The sequence below is a fragment of the Lepisma saccharinum genome, chromosome 27 (genome assembly GCF_977018435.1).
Source record: "Lepisma saccharinum chromosome 27, izLepSacc3.1, whole genome shotgun sequence".
Taxonomy (NCBI): Eukaryota; Metazoa; Arthropoda; class Insecta; order Zygentoma; family Lepismatidae; genus Lepisma; species Lepisma saccharinum.
Window position 1 is genome coordinate 57485299 of NC_139255.1, and position 20621 is coordinate 57505919.

General features: G+C 38.7%; 1 protein-coding gene across 3 annotated transcripts in view; it reads left to right on the top strand.

Annotated features, from left to right (window-relative positions):
• Window positions 1-20621, top strand: part of Fak (protein tyrosine kinase 2 Fak) — a 211903-nt gene that overhangs the window by 50583 nt on the left and 140699 nt on the right. The gene's annotated exons all lie outside the window — the stretch shown is intronic.

A 20621-nucleotide genomic window follows, 5' to 3' on the forward strand; every position in this document is an offset into this window, starting at 1 on the left:
TTCTCTACTCTCGACAACATATAAAATATTATCTAACATTCTTTTAACAAGACTAACCCCATATGCTAATGAAATTATAGGTGATTATCAATGTGGATTTAAACGCAACAGATCAACTACAGATCAAATTTTTCACATCAGACAGACACTTGAAAAAAAGTGGGAATATAATCAAAATGTCCATCAGCTATTCATTGATTTAAAAAAAGCATATGATTAGGTCAAAAGAGATAAATTATATAATATATTAGTAGAGTTTTGAATACCTAAGAAGCTTGTTAGTATGATAAAAATATGCACCAGTGAAACAGAAAGTAAAATTCGTGTGGGTATTAATATGTCTGACAAATTTACAATTCATGATGGGTTAAAACAAGGAGATGCATTATCTCCATTGCTCTTTAATTTTGCCTTAGAATATGCTGTTAGGAAGGTAAACGAAACTAAAGAAGGACTAAAATTAAATGGTGTGACTCAGTTGTTAGCATATGCAGATGATGTAGACTTACTGGGGGATGATGTGAATACAATTAAGAATAATGCTAAAATATTTTTCAAAACTGCTAAAGAGATAGGTTTGGAAGTTAACAAAGAGAAAACTAAATATATGCTTACAGGCCGAAACCAAGTGTTAGGTAATAATCAAAATCTAATTATTGATAACAACTCGTTTGAAACAGTTTCCAAATTCAAATACTTAGGAGTAATATTAACAAACGAAAATTATATTAAAGAGGAAATAAAAAGTAGGCTTAATTCAGGAAATGCATGTTACTTCTCTCTTCATAAAGTTTTGTCTTCTCGTTTAATATCTAAGAATCTAAAAGTTAAAATATAGAAAACCGTAATTTTGCCTGTAGTATTATATGGGTGTGAAACTTGGTCCCTTACATTGAAAGAGGAACATAAATTGAGAGTATTTGAAAATAGGATCCTTAGGAAAATATTTGGACCTAAAAGGGATGAGGAGACAGGTGAGTGGAGAAGGTTACATAATTTAGAACTACATAATTTGTATTCATGTCCAGACATTATTAGAATAATTAAATCAAGAAGACTTAGGTGGGCAGGCCATGTGGCACGAATGGGAGAGGAAAGAGGAGTTTTCAGGATTCTTGTTGGGAACAGAGGGCTGCATATCGGTCAGAATCGCTTACTAGGCCCGCCTGGCTGGTCGGGCGGGCGAGTAAAACTATATACCTGAGTTTTGACCCGTCAAGCATCGAAAGCCCACGGGTAACTGGAAGGCCTTGCAAGACGAAGCTCGCTTATCTTCAGCGTACGCTCATTCCGGTTTTGCACCGTCTCCAGATACATGAGTCACGCAGTCACCGTTGCTAACTTTTAGATTCTAAACTGTTCTAGGAGCACTTAAAATGTTCATCACTTTTATCAATTTGAAATTGCAGACATTTATTCCTTGCTAGAAAACATTTGTATCACTCACACCTAGTGGCGGCGATTGGGTTCCAAAACTAAAGGACCAAGGTGCAAAAGTGGGGGGTGGGGGCAAGGACAGTTTAATTTCCCTTGATACATGAGGTTAGCGTGGTGCAAAAGTTTCAAAAAGTCGGCCCCGCCCCTAATTGCCGCCACTGCTGACACCTGTAAAGGAGTACGAACCAAGTTTTGTAAAAAGTGCCATCGCAAATATTTTGGACTTTGTGTTACTGGTGGTTGTTCTACATTATACTTTTGCGCGGGGGGGGGGGGGTACTCCCCTATAGCGCAGTGGTAGTGTCATCGCCTTGTAATCAAGGGGTACCGGGTTCGATACCCGGTGGAGGTACATGGTGGTTCGGATCCCACTTTAAACTGTAGGTCCAGTCCCGATTAGCCTTATTGTGCATAAATTGACCAAATAAATGAATCAATCAATCAAACAGATTTTCTCTCTGGTGTAATTTTGCCAATGCTGATATCTACAAATTTATTGTGTACATTATTCTGTAATTTTATTTAAAGTGATTTCAATAAGTGATTTTTTTAAAAATAGAATTCCCCAATTTAAATTTTGATTTAAATCAAACCACCTTGCTTAACAGAAAGCTGGCTTCTGGGCAGCGAAAGATACTTTTACATTAGATCTTGTCCTTTCTCGTTCAAGAGTGAGATTACTGAGTCCGGTAAATTTGGGCTGAATCATGCCATTCGACACTACCTTCCAGAAGTTTTTCCTACGTTTCAATTTTGAGAAAGTTCCTTTTTCGTGGTTGTTACTTGAAGAGTAGGAAAAAAAACAGAAGGCGGTACAGGATACAGAGAACACTGGAAGCTAGTGTAAAGCTATCAGGAGAATAAACTTTGCCAAAGCACTTGATTTCAGATTTAAGCACATTCCTGAAACGTAAAACTTTATCAGGATATTCTGAAGATAAATCATCTTCGTGCCCGTTACAGAGGGCAATAGCTGCATCTGTAGGAAGGAAGGAAGAACTACTAATATTATCCATACCCTTCCTCAGTTTAAAACACCGGGAGCATTTAAATGCCCCATACTTTGCTCCGTGGCAGTTTGAGGTGCTTTATCATTAACATATTAAAATCGTGTAGGCTATGCAAGGTCACGAGACAGAAGAAAAGCCAAGACAAAGCGCTTTCTATTCAAGAAAATAAGAATTGGATAAAATTGTCCAATCAATTTTTGCGTTAATGTTTCACATGAGAAATGAGAATTGTTTTGACTTTTTTGGGACCCCTTAGGCTTAGAGCTCCCGCCCGCCTCTGATTTGACGTATTCATTCAAATTATAATGTTAAACTAGAATATAAAGCCAGATAAAAAAAGTTTTAATTTTATTTCCCAAAAAAATTAGCCTTTTCTATCTTTCTCACTTCCATTTATTACGTTTTTCGTATCAACCTCATAGGACGTGAGGCCCCTATATGCGCGAGGCCCAGGGTGGTCGCCCACTTCGCTCACCCCTTGCTACGCCAATGGTTATACAACCTCAAGGCACCTGCGCCTAGCAGAAATTCAAATATTTCCATGCGTAGTGAAATATAATGGCCGTTGGCAACACTGACAGTAGTGCTCGCCGTCTACCTGCAAGAACTACATCGACTCTCACGGGTCTTCTTAAGACCCGGGTAATAGAAAAACCTGGCAGGCATCGATGCCTGTGCACAACTGTGACGTGAAGCTCGCTTGCGCGATTTCGAACACCTGGGCTTGACGTGCGTGTTGCATATTATTGTAGGCGGGCCTCCTCGCAGACGGGTTTTTTCCGGGTCTTGTGCAGGTCTCTAGTTGGGAAACCTGATGGTAAGAGACCAGTAGGAAGGCCAAGACGAAGATGGAGGGACAACGTCGAGATGGACCTAAGGGAAATCGGTAGGGATGGAAAAGAGTATATAGATCTTGCTCAAGATAGGGAAAGATGGAAGGCCTGTGTTGCTGCAACCATGAACCTTCGGGTTTAAGAAGGCTAGAGAGTTAGTTAGTTAGTTAGTTGAAAATAACATCCCATTTCTGTTTAATAATCTTATGTATCGGAATCGGTTGAATATCGGCATCGGTATCGGTTCCAAAAATTATCGGTGAGTACATCGGCATCGATAAATTTTCAGCTTCGTCACATCCCTAAGTGAAAGCAAACTAATGTAACTGTGTTTAGGTTTTCCGAAAGAGGTCCGTCAAAATGCTGCTGTTACGGGGTGTCTACCAGTGAAGAATGTCCAGAAATGCACAGGTAGGTCAAGGAAGTAAAGAAATTACGTTTGTGGTCAAGAATTTTTGCAATTTTTTTTACAGTATAGTTAATTTACATTTTTATGTATCTGGCCTGGGATTTGATAAAATTGAATTTTTGGACCTAATATTGTATGGAGTTTTTAAGATTTGTTCACTTTGTTTCTTAAGAATTACATTCTTTTATGCGTGAAGTTTTGTAAAAATATTAAAGTAATGTCATTTCCCATCCAGGATGAAGTCTGGAGCATTCACTTTTACATGCATTAATAATTAAAGCAAATCTTAATGACTTGTTAAAGTACAGCGTCAGTTATCATCACCTTGTGGTAGGGGTTTTTCAGCAAAAAATATATATATATATTTGTCTTAGTTTCCAACTATAGTTAAGTATGGGGCGATTAAATAAATGTTAAGAAAAGGTAAAGAAAAAGTCAAGAATTTTGGATTTGATATTCTTGTAGACACCCTGTGTCATTTCATTCTGACAGGTATTCTTGTCCTATTTCACTCTTCAATTTATCTTGCTCAGTTTAATACAGTTACTGCATTCATTACCACAATTTCCTTCACAATAATAAAAATATATCATTTACCGATCGTGATTATTGGCCCACTCTGTACTTTATAGAATTTTAAGCGAGAAATTGAATTCTAAACAGCGGAAGCGAAAAGTCTGGCGAAACCAGTTGGCAGATCGAGTACTAGTACTGCATTTTTCGCTAAAAGTTTTACGAAATACGCAACTGTATGTTTGGTAGTCTAAACTAGTTTTTCTTTTCAGTGTCTGCAACTTTTTAGTTTACCCTTCTTATTAAGTTCTTGTCTGCGTCGAGAAAGATCTAAAGAGACACTTAACGTGCAACATAAAATTGCAAAGTACACCGATAACCTCCAAGAAGGTTAAGAGAAATGCAGAATAAAAACTATGTTTTCTGGTTCCAATAAAAGGGAAACTGCTGCTATTATGCCTAGCATTGTTTTCAAGGTGCGGGGAAAAAATATGACCTCATAAACTTTCGAGCCCTGGGGTCAATTCCAGGATAAATCCTGACGTTTGTTTGTTTTTATTCTTCCCTCAGCCCGATGGCGCAGTGGTAGCGTCGTCGCCTTGTAATCAAGGGGTCCCTGGTTCTGTACCCGGTGGAGGCACATAGTGGTTCGGATTCTACTTTAAACTGTAGGTCCAGTCCCGATTAGCCTTACTGTGCATAAAGTGCACCAAATCAACCAATCTTCCCTCAGCCCCGGATTAGGGGTATCCAGAAGTAAAGTTGAGGCCACTGTGACCCTTTTGGTCACAAAATGAAGATAACTTTCGCAGTCTAATTATCCTGGAAGTTATGCAAAATTCAGTGTTTTAATTTATTTTGCACTAATATTGTATTTTGTGTTTCATAACAGGTATTTTTCTATTCTGATGTAATTCTTGAAAATGTTGAAGCAAAACTCGGATAAATTGGTGCTTATAATTGTACTGGAATACTCGCCCACTAATATTAATAAAAATCTTAAGAACTTTTAATTGTTACCACGAATCGGTATCGGTATTGGTATTGGTACCAGTTAAAAGTGGTATCGGCTCATCCCTACTAGCCGTCTGACATAACCTGAAATCGTATGTTGGGAGTCTCACGATGCCGTTAGCCCCAGCTCCACAAAAAAAATTTACTGTGTTTCTGGGAAAATGAACATTTCTTTTTTGTAGTAGTACACCACAAGTAGTTTTTTGAACAAAATAGAAAGGACAAGCAAGAAATTTGTGGATAGATTATACTTCAATTTGATATACCTAGTATTACCGATAGTGACAGTGGAAATTTTATATTAAATACTCCAGGAAAAGGCTTGTTTTGAAATATTTTCAGCTGGAAATCTATGCCAGTAAGTGGCTATTGGAATTTCCCACTTGATAGTTGCAATTTTTGGGTTGTGTTTGGAAGATATTAAAATTAATATACATTTTATTATTAATTTTAGTGGATTATGTATTATTTATACTATAATTATTATTTTCTTTATAAAAATGAAGTCTTTGTTAGCCATAAGTCAATCCTGCCAGTAATCACTTTTACATGTGATTCAATAGTCTAAAAACTTGGTTAAGGGGGAATTCTGTGTGTGAGTGACCTTCGTGCAGTTTAAAATATATGAATCGCTCCAATGGCTTTGCTCGGAAACCTATATAAGTTAGGGAATTTTGTTTTTACGAAATTGTACACATCCTGATAGATACTGAACACGGGAAAGGAAAGCGGACGTTTGCTTCTGCCCATAATTTCTTGTTGCCTACGTGCGTTTGGCGGAAACAAGCGAAGGTAGCCCAAAGTAGCGAGTGTGGGATGAACGTGTCACGTTTCCCCACACACAGGTCGGTGGAAGTCAGTGGCTTATTGCCGAGTTGAAGGCAGATGTGCTTGCAGTACAGCCTAGGTTATAGTCGATCAAATGCCGTTCGCTTCTGTTAGGCCGGCCTCTCTTTTTTCGGAAATGGCTGCCCAAAATGGCGGTGTTACATGTTTCGATACATAAAGCTTCTACGTTCGACCTGTCTGCGTTCCCACCGCGGTGTTTCTTTGGGGAGTTGTTCCTCGAAGCCACTGCCTCGACATATGCCGCTTTGTTATTTACCTCAATCGCCGAGAGCATAAACTATTGCGAGGGACGAAAGATAACTTGAAGTTCGCCACGCGTGTAGTCAACAGTGTTGCCAACAAGTGTGGGGAAAATGCCCGTATGAACTCAAATTCACTGCGTCAAATTGTTTTGTTCTGATAAATTTGTTTACGTTCAAATAACTTATTAATCATACCTATGTTAGTAATCATCTTATAGTTATTCACACCCTTAACATACCATTTCAAGCTTCTCTCGCCAGGGGTCCCGGGTTCGAATCTCGGCTTTGGCATGGGTCGTCTTTGTGAGTGTCCGTTCATCAATTTCATCTTGTCACCTTCGCGATTAACCAAAAAAGTGGCAGAAAAGCGAAGTAAAATAAATAATGAAAGTTCTCTCAGTGATCCACTACGTAGCAGCAATGCCCCGGTTTATGGATATTTCTGGGTGCAGATTTGCCTTTGCACTCACTTAGAAACCGCACTGGTGTTCGTTTCCCCGTATGTGCGAGCTTAGGGTGGGATTGTTACGTCTCCACACTCCCTATACTTTATCCCAGGACACTGTGGAGCAAGCGAACGAGAACAAGTCCTCTGCGCAAGTAGTGACTCGAGAGGGCTCGACCAATGAACACGAAGCCTTGCTTCGCCCACCCCACTCTCTTTCTCCCCTACTGGTAAATATTTACTTTCAGTCTGCAATGCTTCCAGAAGTACTATCTGTAGCTGTTGTTGAAAACCAACAACACTTTTTCCAGTATTTAAAAATATCGTAGCTTGTGGGTTTTGCAAAGGTGTTGACACATCTAACGATATTTATAAAGGTGTCACAATTCACAACCAAACCGTCTACTTTTTCAAGAACGTCCAACACATTTAAACTTAATGACTAATATAACAAATAGTAATGACATGAAAGCACAGAACATTGTGTTAATTAAAGAATACTTGATGAATGAGATGGTGTCAACTTACGATTTTGACGCCAGGGGTCCTGGGTTCGAGTCCCGGCCTGGGCATTGGTGTTCTTTGTGAGTGTCCCTTCATCAATTTCATCATATCACTCATCCTCATCTTCGCGATTGCTCAAAATTTCAGCACGAAATAAACCAAATCAATCAATCAAATTATGTTTTTCTTGCTATCTAAAAACGAAAGAATATTAAGATAATTTTTGATATTGCAATATGCAGGTTAGTAGTTAACCAGCAGTTCCTAGAAATGCATCATAATGCTCATTGTACGGTCGGTTCAGAACGAGTCTTCTCATTTTAAAATATGGCCCGAAGTCTCTCGGTTGGAAACACTTCTGACGTAGCTGGAAGGAGTGTTAAAAAAAATGTTGCACACCTGGACGGTGTTGTCCAACAGAGTGGGCTATTCCCAATAGCCTTCGGTACTTTCCCCCTCACCTTTCCTTGGGAGCTCTCCGTACCACAATCACTGCGCGTGGAGTCTGTTATTAGGTGTTGGCAAAATGATAATCTTGGCTGCAAGAGTTTATCTCGGGGGAAATTTATCACCTTAGCAACGAAAGTAAAACTCACTTTTAATGCCCCTCTTGTAATATTATTTGCTTGCTGTGTAGCGTGTTTTAAGGAGCGCCGTCGCCTCTGCCTGTTGGAGCACAATTGCTCATTAAATCTTTGCCGTTAAGGTCGACTTAAATTCCGAATTGCTTTCCAATCATCACCGTGAATAGATTAGCACTGGCGTAGTCAATGATTATCGGGATATATCTATAGATTGCATTTCTAGTAATATCTACAATCAGTATTACCATAAGCGCCGCATGGTTTGAATTATTGGGGAGCACATTGTTTATAATGTACTAATTTTAGGGACGAGGCCAGTTTGTTGTGCACTAATATGGCATTGAAGTTTAGAGGAATGCGTTTTGAGAGGATAATGATTCAGTTTCTAGTAATAACTCAAGCTTAGAAGTAATTTTCAAATTACTGGATTCATTGCAGGTTGAAGTTACATATTCTGTCCTTGAATTTTACCGTGTATTTCCATACTTTGTGTAATTTATATTGCACTATCTTGGTATTTCCTTTTTTCCTGTTTTGTACGTGATGTTCAAATCTGAAATGCCGTGTGTAACTTTTATACGTTTTCTATTGTAATATTTGAAGTTTTATATGCATTAGGCTATTATTTTACGTTTTAGACTGATTTTTTTTATCAATATCATTAGTGCTACTTATATTGTCTTCTTGTTATAACTCGTTGTTTCAATATATATATATATATATATATATATATATATATATATATATATATATATATTCTGTTGCGTTCATATACTTGACAACATACCGGGTGGTCCAAAATTCCCGGAACGGTCACATATCGTGAGAAATACACATCGAATCGGAAAATGAAAAAAAAAACGTGTTTAATAAGTGAAAGAAAGCTATTCAATGATATCACACTTGATTCCCCACCCCGCCCCCTTGGGGTGGGGCGGGGGCAACTCTGAAATTTTAAATGAAAAAAAAAATACATTTTGTATTGTAGAATCGGAAAGAAGATTTCATTCCGAATCCAACGAGCTATCATCAACCATCCTCATAGTTCCATTAGGAACGGAGATATGGCGATTTAAAATTTTCGCATAAAAAATAAATCCCTTTGAATTTTTTTTGGGTTTTATGATACGAAAATTTAAAATCGTCATATCTCCGTTCCTAATTGAGCTAGGAGGATGGTTGATAGCTCGTTGGACTCGGAATGAAGTTCTCTTTCCGATTCTACAATACAAAATGTAGGTTTCCATTTACAATTTCACAGTTGCCCCCCGCCCCACCCCAAGGGGGTGGGGGTGGGGAATCAAGTGTGATATCATTGAATAGCTTTCTTTCTCTTATTAAACACGTTTTTTTTTTTTCATTTTCCGATTCGATGTGTATTTCTCACGATATGTGACCGTTCCGGGAATTTTGGACCACCCGGTATAATTTTCCCGTGGTCGCAGAGTACTAGGTATATTTTCTTATATTTCTGTAATTTCAAGAATATTTCTTGTTATCAAATTACGTGCACTTACAAAAATTCAAGCAGGAAATGTAGAACATTCTAATCGGGCCTTTGCCTGTTGTATTCGCAGGGTGGCTACTCACCGGAATTCCTTGAATTCCGGGAATTATGCGTGAATTATTGGCTCCGGGAATTATGCGTGAATTCTGCTTGAACTTTTCTACGTAGACGTGAAAAATTGCAACTTTTATTAATCCAAATCCCATTGAATTTATACACGCTTAATAATGTCCTGAGGCAAGTTTTTCACGGTTTAGATTTTACTTTTATCGAAAGAAAACTACGTGGAAAATGAAACAGATTTCTCTCAATCTGTTTACTTCGTTAGTTTTTTTTTCTGTTCAATGTATCTGACGGACGGAAGATTATTGCAAGATAAGATATCTTGAAGTTGATTAGGTAAACTTGAGTCTGAAAATCTTATACAATTAATTTTCATAAATTAGTATATCGCGTAACATTTGTGATTTGTTTTTGTAGATGTATTTCGAGTCTGAGAATGCGAAATGGCAAATACAAACCTTAACTTAAATATTTTAAATACTTATACCGTCTAATTTATATGAATTTGAATTTTTGGATACATTGGAATCGCACAGACCTTTTATATTGTTAATATATTTGTGTGTCTAGTGTGTGGTTGTTGAGAGGCGGTAATTCGTAAGGTTGAAATAGAAAAAAACATCTACTTTTACCCTTGAATTTTTGGAACATTCGTCTTGAAAACAGGGAATTAATTATACTTGAATTTAATCGTGGTAAAAGAATAGCCACCCCGATTCGAAATAAATAAAGTATTGGGAATGCATGTAATAGGAACATGTTGAAAATGTGTGTGCTTCACTTCCAATGTAACCAGTTAACTTAAAACGCCAATTCAATTCCAATTTGACTTTGAAATTTGATAATTTTGGGGAGCGGGGTAATTTTTTTTTACTTAGAAATCCCAACGCTTGCAATGCTCCCAAGATGTTATACAAGAGGGAATTTTTCCGACCAGCAGGGGAGGTAAATTCAGCGTGAATTTTTATGAGGTGTTGCAGCGGAGAAGGGTTTAGAGCGAGGTCGACGCTGCACGGGGTAGTAACAATGCTCGACTGGCGGGCAAAGGAATTATGGGAAGGAGCAGGAGAGGGTGCGGGTGATTGACGATACGCTGTGCACCGGTGCGGACGGAGATACAAGGGATGACATTCTGGGAGATTACACGTGGTCCAGCAACAAAGGAATGATGCTGTCACGAGATTTTTTTTAGGGAATAAAATCCTTGAATCTCTTTCAGGGGAAGCAAGCTTTGTCACCGAAGATAACTGTAAGCAACGTGGAGTTTCAACATGCCCCAAGCGAAATTCAAGTATTATCTTCGTAAGTTGCTAAGGGACATTTTGAAGTTTCGACCGTGTGTATTTTTTAAACTAATTTTGCATTGTACTCGTATTTTGGTGATTTATGCTGTAATTATTGTTTTCATTACAATCAGGCACGTGTCTAGAAATATATTTCGGGGAGAGTCCGAACAAAGTATCTCAGGAATAATAATAATAATTAAAATAATTACTTAATAATACTAGTTAAAATATATTAATTTATTTATTGTTTTTAATACACGAATAGGTAGATATAAGGTGTAAGAATGGAGCTATATAACAGCACGTATTCATGATCTAGCTTACGTGTAGCGTATCACGTGACTCGAACTCGGGACCCCTGGCGTCATAACTCGATAGACTAATCTCTTCGCCGAGGTGTTCGGACCAGTTAATACCTAATGAATTGTTTGAACGTAAATAAATACTTACAACACTTATTTCCCGACAGTGGAATACTTCGCGCTCTCTGTGTCCACCTGCTGATGCTGGTTGCTGCCTCTAGAACGATGCGCGTGCCTTGCACGGAGAACGCCGAGCGCCATGTTGTCTATGTTGATTACGTAGATTACATAGTTTACATAGTCTACACGTAGACGGACATCACTGTGTCCGACTGATGCGCTGGACGTAGCTTCTTACAAACACCGGCAATCTTCAGCGGGCCTTGAAAACTTCGCTGACACGGGATGAAAATATGCAAAAAGCACCGTTAACGGCAGACGCGGACTCGCCAACGGATTCAACGATCGGAAATTTGAATCTCCCATAAATAGTTCGAGAGAACATTTCTCAGCCCAGTCGTGATCATAAAGCTATCTAGTGCATAGTTTACACGGTTGTTAAGATCGCCATAATTTATATAAAAACAAGTTCCCTGGCAAATAAATTAATGTCAAATAGATTAATATTTTTTTAATAACAAGATAGGATGTTAGATCCAGTTGTCAAAAAGTAAAGTTCATGATTCATATTTGATGTATATTATCATAAATAGTAGTGTGCAAACATATATATTTGGTACTGTTTTTAAAATGTCGTATCATCCTAATATAATCCTTGCTTTCCAATAAGTTCAGAGGAAATTAATAACCACCGATCATGAAACAAATGCTGAATAAGCATATTTTCACTATTTATCTGAATAAGCATATTTTCACTATTTATTTTTAGTACTTGGTAAGTCTTTCGGGGACGAGGGTCAGGACCACCCTGGACCCCCTTAAATACGCCGTTCATTACAATTATACGGTTACAGACGTTACTCGGAAAACATGGGAACACATCCAACTGCTATATTTATACGAGATGAACAGGCAAGCAAGGTAACTTCTCATATGCAAACATTGATAAAATATATAAATTGAACGGTAAAAATAAGCAGGTTCAGGTTCAAAATAAGCTATTTCAATACAATTAAAATATTTCGGACGTAATGTTTTCATGTTACTGACATTATTTTTCTGCTGATATTATAGCTACAAGAATAAAAAATATATAAGTACATATATAATAGAATCATACAGTCATATATGACATGACTGGCCTAAATACATCATATAGTATTGACATTTTGGTTTAACTCTTCTGGAAATGCCCTGAAATCATTAATTTCAGTTCCCTTCTTATATTTAAGAGCTTTCATTATGTCTTACATTTTTGTTTTGAAGTAAATTTTGACGAACAAGTTTCCAGCTGATGCTTTAGTAAGGTCTAGTCTCGAACTGATTTTTCGTTACTTCCCTTGCAAGTTTTTCATGTCGGTCGGTGAATACTAGCCGGTATTCGTGGTGTAATGGTTCCAAACCGTGCTGGGGCCCTGGTATGGTGCGTTCGTCTTTGCTTCTCTTGCCTCACCCACTTCACCAATCATTCTAATCGTTATGATTGCCCCTAGGTGCCCATTTGGTCAGAGGTTGGGTGAACCCCAGAGTCACTCCGTGCAGGAACATTTGTAAGATTCCTCCCCACCGACTGCCGCTCTATGTATGTGGCACCACCCAATATTTAGGGCTGCGTGCGACTGTGCTTGCTACAGTAATGAGAGCTGACACTGACATTACAATCAACGGAATAACCGGCCTTCGTGGCGGTGTGGTTATCGCACCATACTACGACGGCAGATGTCCCGGGTACGAATCTCAGCGTGGGCATGGGTGTTGTTTGTGAATGTCAATCATCAATTGCATCATACCATCATTCGTTCTCATCTTTGCGATTAGCCAAAAGTGTCAGAAAAGCAGAGTGCGAAATCCTCGGGGGGGACGAGGGGATTTCCCCCCACCAACAATCTTGGCCTCAAAAATCCCCCACCAAAAATTGGGGGGGGGGAGTTTTTGTTACAACAAACAAAAAATCAGGAATTGCTTTTAATTTCAAATATACTTTACTAATAATAATATCGAAAACCTACACAAATTAGTGTAGTTGTGAGTGTTCAATGCTTCTCCCTCTCAAAAGATCATTAACAAATCTATATCAATATGCACAATAAAAGTAAGACAAGAATGCATGACAAAAATAAGATTTATATTAACATGAACCAAAAACTAAATAAAAACTTACATATTATAAAACCACTTCAACTATTTAATAATTTATTAACATATTTAACCAGTTAGTAAAGGAATTAGTTTGCCAGTTTATAATATCTGATATACATAAAAGTAACAAATTTATCTATTTATTTGTAATTAATAATAATAACATTTATAATGTAGTATTTTTTAAATTTTAATACAAATATGTATATCGTATAATTTATACATAGTAGGGGGGTTGTAGATTAAGATCTTTCTCCCCCCCCCCCCACCAGTCTTAACTGATTTCGCGCCCTGTAGAAAAACGAAGTAAAATAAACCAAATCAATCTATCAACGAAATAGGACAAATCTGAAGAGATGAATTATGAATGTGTAGAGTGACTTTTAAGACACCCTGTACAATACAGGAACAGGGCAAAGCATGTCCTTCTGTAGTTGCAAAATACAAACTGAAACTGCGAACCACCTTTTGGGAAACATCTGTGGACGTTGCTCAGGTCTTCATGGCAGAGCAGGAGAGTAGAGACATCTATCTGTTGATACTCCCCGTTGTGGACCCTGGATATGAGCCCATCGCCAGAGACTTGGCACGGGAGCCGCCTTATCTGGTTCCTCAGAAGAGTGATCGGGTGCTCGTGCGCGAAGTTCTCCCTTTGTGGTGTCTGGATTATCCCTTTCACGTATTCGTGGACGTTCGATTTCAGTTACGAGGAGTTTCCCTATAGTCATCCCTCAAAGGAATGGTGCTTCTCCCCGAAAATCCCATAATTGTGCGTGAAAGTGCGTCTCCGTAGAAGTGTAAGGCAAACATGTGTATTAGAATGCTGTTCTGAAATCGCGTAGATATGTGCTTTTACATATATAATAGCAAGTAAGTAGCATTTGACAGTACATTCTGACCCGGGGGAGGGGGTAAAACGAATAAAATTACGAGCAAGTTCATTCAGTAACACGTCAAGTTTTTGACAAAAGGGTTTCAGAGAGTTAGAGCATGCACAACAAATTATAACGTGAACAAAATTAGTTTTAGCTTTTATTATAAAATGAAAATTAAATTAGATATCATCTTACGAAGATACATTCGTAATTAAGACTGTCGGCTTCAATACCTGGTGGAGGCTTGGTTTGAATTGCTGTTTTAAGTCCACTTTATGCACAGTAAGGCTAATCGGGACTGACCTACAGTTTAAAGTGGGATCCGAACCACTTGTGCCTCCACCGGGTATCGAACACGGGACCCCTTGATTACTAGGCAATGACGCCCGTTGGAGCACGTGTTGGTTCAGGTCCCACTTTAAACTATAGGTCCAGTCCCAATTAGCCCTTCAATGCATAAAGTGGACTTAATAAACTAAACAAATAATGGGTGTGCTTTAGCGAAAATAAATTGGGTAAAGTAGTAAGATTTCCAATGCATTTTTTTAACCATGAAATGCATACAATATATCAATATGTGCATATGTAATATGCATTTACATCCTTGAAGAAACTAACACGTGTGTTTGCTAACTTATTTACGGGGTGCAATCCCTGTTATATATACAGTAGAGCGTCGATTATCCGAAGTAATTGGGGGACATGGGTGTTCGGAAAACTGGTTTGTTCGGATAATCGAACTGTACATGTTTATTTGCCAAAAAGAAGTACTGTACAGTAAATTTATTCATAAAAACAGGCATCTCTTTAAGTATGTATTACAAAGTAACGTACAAAGGCAACTTTAGTAGGAATATATAGTATGTGGTACAGTTTATTAAACAAAAATATGTACATATTACATACGCATTTTGCATGAACAATACACACAGTACACAAAATTAACGTTTAAAAAAATCCTTTATTTTGGTCTGTCTAAGCAAGCCTACACGCTTACGAGCAGCTAAGTCACGTACTTTTTCCATTACAGATATCTGAAAGTGAGCGAGTACACAGTTCGGTTAAGCGGTCGTTCGGTTGACCGACGTTCGGATAATCGACGCTCTACTGTATCTTCAAACAAGACCATTTGAGTCCACTTTGTACAAAGAGACCAACCGGGCAAGTTTCGAACACAACATAGGAGTCCCGGGTTCCAATCCCGCCCTGGGCATGGGTATTCTTCATGAATCATGATATCAACACTCATCCTCATCTTCGCGATTAGGGCCTTCGCCTTGTAATCAAGGGATCCCGGGTTCGATACCCGCTGGAGGCACATAGTGATTCTGATCCCACTTTAAACTGTAGGTCCAGTCCCAATTAGCCTACTGTGCCTAAAGTGGATTTAAAACACCAAATCAAGCAACCATCTTCGCGATTAGCCAAAGTGGCAGAAAAGCGAGGTAAGAATAAACCAAATCAGTCCATCATCGGAGGGGGGTAAGGGATCGTGGGGTGTTGTGATCCTTCCTTTAGGAACAACAGAAGCCGTGCTGACAGCTCAGGTAGCGAACGCAGACGGATCGGGAAGGCCAGTGACCGGCTGTTCCGTGACTCATGATGAATGTGTTTGCGTCGTCTTTTTCTCTGGCCAGGCTCCTCTTCTCGCACTCGCGTAATTTTCTCCTCCGCTCTTTTGGCCGCTGATCAAGATTCGGTCACTGTTCCCCCCCGCGAGAACAATGGACTTAGATTGCAGGGTTGCTGAGTGACCTATCGTCGGGAGAGGAAGCTCCTCGAAAAACAGCTCGCCTGCAAGCTTTTTCACTTTCGATATCAGCGAAAGGGCGACAGCGCGATTGCGAAGTACTAGTACGCTCGAGATATTCTTGTTTTCTCTCCAGCTTTTTACAGAACAAACTCATTTTTCATTTTTATGGCCTACGAGGCTTTCCGTTTCAATGGAAAAAGCAAGTCTCTTCGATATTCCCTTTCACTGTAGAGATACGCCTCCCCGATAGCGTAGTGGCTAACGTTGTTGCTTTGATCGACTTCAGTTGTGAGCACTTAGGGATAAGGATCCCACTTTTAAGCTGTAGGTCCAGTCCCTATCTGATTCGGCGCCAGTGATTAGAGTGGCACTCTGTACGAAGCCTTCGATTTTAAGTTCGAAACCTGTGTAAGATATGGAAGTTTCATTGTGTCACGATACCAAGTGTCCCGGGTTCGAATTCCGGCCTGGGCATTAGTGTTCTGTGTGAGTATCCCTTCATAATGTGAATGTGATTTTTTGCCAGGTTTTAGGTCATTTCCCCGTCATTTTTCGCAATATTTGGTGTATTGTTTCGTCATATTTTGTCACTTCTAGAGTCTTTTCACCAAGGTGAACATAAATATGTCTCGCAGGATTGCAATTTACGAGCAAAAGGAATGCTGAACTGGTGACAGTCTTTGTTGTGTCGGGGATCCGTCTGGGGCAAACTCTGATTTAAGATCAGATAAGGCCTGGAAATACCCAGGCCAGACGGTGAAACCCACGGGAAAATTTTTTGAAAGCTTAATTGCATTTTGTTTAATTTCCATTTAATTTCAATTTTTAACCTGAAACTAACAAATTTAATGGTCATTTTTTACGCCATTTTTTCCATTTTTTAGGACATTCTATAGGTCATATACCTATATTTTTAGGTCATCAACTTCCGCTCTCTAGTCATCACTCATCCCCATATTCGTGATTAGCCAAAAGTGGCAGATAGGCGAAGTAAACAAAATCAGTAATGTGTCACCATTCATGATCATCGTCGTGATTAACCTAGGACGATAGAAATGCGACGTAAAATAGCATCAAATGCAAATATATATCCACGTGCTAAATCACGTCTTCAGATGTTTCTTATACAGAGTGTGGCATTTAACGTATCCCATTTTGAAAATACCATAATTGATTTATTGTACAATGAAATTACATGAAATGAACAACTGTAAGCACGTTATAGTCGTATAGTTTACAGTTGAGACCTTATTTTTTTTTTTTTAATATTACGCCCTTGAGATGCCCTCCATTAGCGTCAATGCATTGTTGAAATTTTCCTTGTACAGTGGGATCCATGAATATTACCTTGCAAATTGTCCATCACCATTTTCGTACACTTTATTTGACCCAATAAGAGCTTCAAGAATTAAGAGAGAACTCAAAACAAGCTATTTGACCCAATAAGAGCTTCAAGAATTAAGAGAGAACTCAAAACAAGCTGTTGACAACTTTGCATCAGCATACATAAAAATCGATCGCTTGAAAACACACAGGCTGTAAGAGAAAAATTAATGAAAATAGTCATGGACTATTTGCACGGTAATACTCATGGATCCCACTGAACACTGTACATGTGTCTGGCATAACATCAGCAATTTCCTCACAAATCGCATTTTTGAGGTCAAAAGATTATTTGAGAACTATAAATTTAAGACTAACGTGCATAACACTGTACATTTCATGTAATTTCCGTGTACAATCAGTTATGGTATTTTGAAAATGGGAAACGTTAAATGACGCACCCTGTATATCATAATGAACACTATACACTGTCCCAGCTAACTGTGGATCAAGGCCGCGCATAGCTTCAGAGAAGTGAGGGAAAATGAGTGGCCAGAGCGAGGCAGTCGCTTTCCCCCACTCCACGCAATCCCGGTTCCTCTCACGTGTTCATTGGTGGAGCCGTCTCCCGTCACTACTTGCGCAGAGGCTTGATTTCGTTTGCCTGCTCTACAGTTAGCAGGCTCTACAGGAAAAAGACAACGCGTCACCATGATCGTTATGAATATTATCCGTAGCATTATGCAATGTGCCAATTCGTTGTGGATTTCGTGTTGTCTAACTGCAAGGATAGTGAGTTAATTCTCATTCATCCTTGAATACTGCTTTACGCTTGTGTGTGTTTCATTATTGTAATGCGACGTGGGAAATTATTTCTTTTAGTTCTGGCTAGATAATAAAAGGATAATGACTAAGCATAAATAAAGCCTACATAAGTACTCCTCGATCTCTCGCTTTTCCCGTTCACATATCCATAAAGCGAAGGAAACACACGTTCTCCTGATTACCATATCAACGTGAACATAAGAAAGCAAATAAGACACATGCAAAGCAAGGCATGTGAAACAAGAGATTGCAGCTGTGTCAAGAATCTAGAAAAATAAATTGTGCGGAACATTCTTAAACGCAAAAAGGCATGAACGGAAAACATGCCATTGTGTTACTGAGACAGGGACGGAGATCACTGAAAGGATGCTTGCCATACATCTTGCAAATTTATATGCGATTTGGACGGTTGGAATGAGCTTCTAAGTTCAGCTAATCACGTTTTTTTCTTAATCCAAGAATATTCATTTATGGGATTTGTTAATTTTTTTTCGTGATGGCTGTTACTACAAATAAATTCGTGTTCCCCAAGGGTGCGTCGCGTGCACCGCGAGATATTTTGAAAGTGACACCACCACTGGGTGTGGCATAAGAAGTTACACGATTGTTAGAAGATGGATTGAATTAGGTTATTTTTCGTCGCTTTTATACACTTTTGGCATGACGAGTTGGATGAGGAGATAATCCCAAACACGCAGGACGACACAACACCTGGCTGCATGTCCGTTCACCAGAGCCTCGTTAGTCTGTAACATGTAGTCCAGGAAGTAATTCGTGATATATTTTGGTATCTTCTCAAAGGGTTTCTCCGTAACTGACCCGACTGACAGAAGAAACCGCTATCTTTTGTTGCACATAGGCATAGGTTCATAGTAGAGATGGCCAAATCGGGATAAAATTTTATCCGGATTTCAAATACAGGTATATCGGATATTCGGATTATCCGAATGTGTGCATTATTCGTCATTTTCGTATTTCACTGTACGTGTTTTCCACAAATCCTTCATCAAATTTGTTTTATCGGGATATCTGGATTATCCGTTGAATCCGAAACGGATATCGGATACTTTGAAACCAGGATATCCATTTTCCGGATTTAGTTAATAGATACCAAAAGTATTTAAATGGAATTAATAATGTGGTAATGAAACAGTAAAGTCAATGTCTGTTCTCCGTGAGGGGATCGACAATATATCCCCCTCGGCCTCAAGGAGTAGTTCTACATTCTCATGTGTAGTGCTGCAAGAGTCCTCTGGAACAGCATAAACTCTTCTCTGAATACTGTACGTAGGTCATCCATTGGTAAACTTTGTAACGGTGTAAATGTGGGGGTATCGAACCGGGGAGCCCATTGTATTGGACGCAATCGGCCAATCCGTTAGTCCGGGAATCTTTCTTTTAGCCATTCCCATACCCTTACCATTGAATCCAGTTTGGCATGACTGGCGTGTTTGATTCGAACCATGATCTCGGATTCTTTTGCACGAAACTTCCTAAAAATCAGGAGGAAATTTCGTGAATAAAATTTTGTACTGCGAACACCCTGCAATTGTACACTAGTTTCGTCTTATCTCTGCATCGTACTCTCTGTATGCTGAGTTGACTGTGTTTAGATCTACAGGTAGACAAATCGGGACGCGTATTTACAAACCCTATAGTACTGCAGAACCTCCAGCGATATTTGGCTTCTGATTGGCTGCCATTCCGGAAGTTGATGCAGCGTTTCTTTAAGTTAACGCTAGATGGCTGAGTTCAAATTAACAGTGTAGATTTCAGATATCCATCCCAACAAGATAAGAAACCTATTTACACTAAGATTTATTTGTTAGCACAATAATTTAAACTAATGTTTTAGAAGACAGAAATCAGAACTCTTCTTGAAGTGAATGATTTTTCTATTTAAAGTCACATCAGTGCAAACATTGTAACTACCATTGACTATTGAGAAAATTATGTATATTAAATGTATACATTTTAAACATTATATTTATTATACAAACGTATATTTCTTAACATAATTTCGACAATCTGATTACAAACTTTATTACTATATAATCACAAGTCTAATTTTTCCATACTTTTGCTGTAAATGAAGAAGCAAGGAACAATGGACACGGAACATAAACACTTCCGGTTCACACAGCCAATAAGAAAGCTTTATATACATCTGGTTCTGCAGCACTATAAGATTTGTAAATACGCAATCGGGACTGGACCTACAGTTTATAAAGTGTGATCCGTGTCACTGTGTGCCTCCACCGGGTATTGAATCCTCGACCCCTTGATTACAAGACGACTACATTACCTCTAGGCCATAAGAGAGGCACCCTCAAATGTAAACAAGGGTGCCGTAATGATTGGCCAGAATTTAGATGATTCGGAAAGAAGGCTATTCGCAAGCAAAGGAAGCCAGGATTTTTTTCTCTATTTACACTTATCTTATATATTTTTAATTTACTGAACAGTCTTGAGTTATTTTGTAGTACACTCCTTGCAAAAGTGGGCGTTGAAGATTAGAACACACTCGCAAGCACAATAACAATTTGATAATCCTGGGACTGAATTGAATAAGCATGCTGTTATTTATG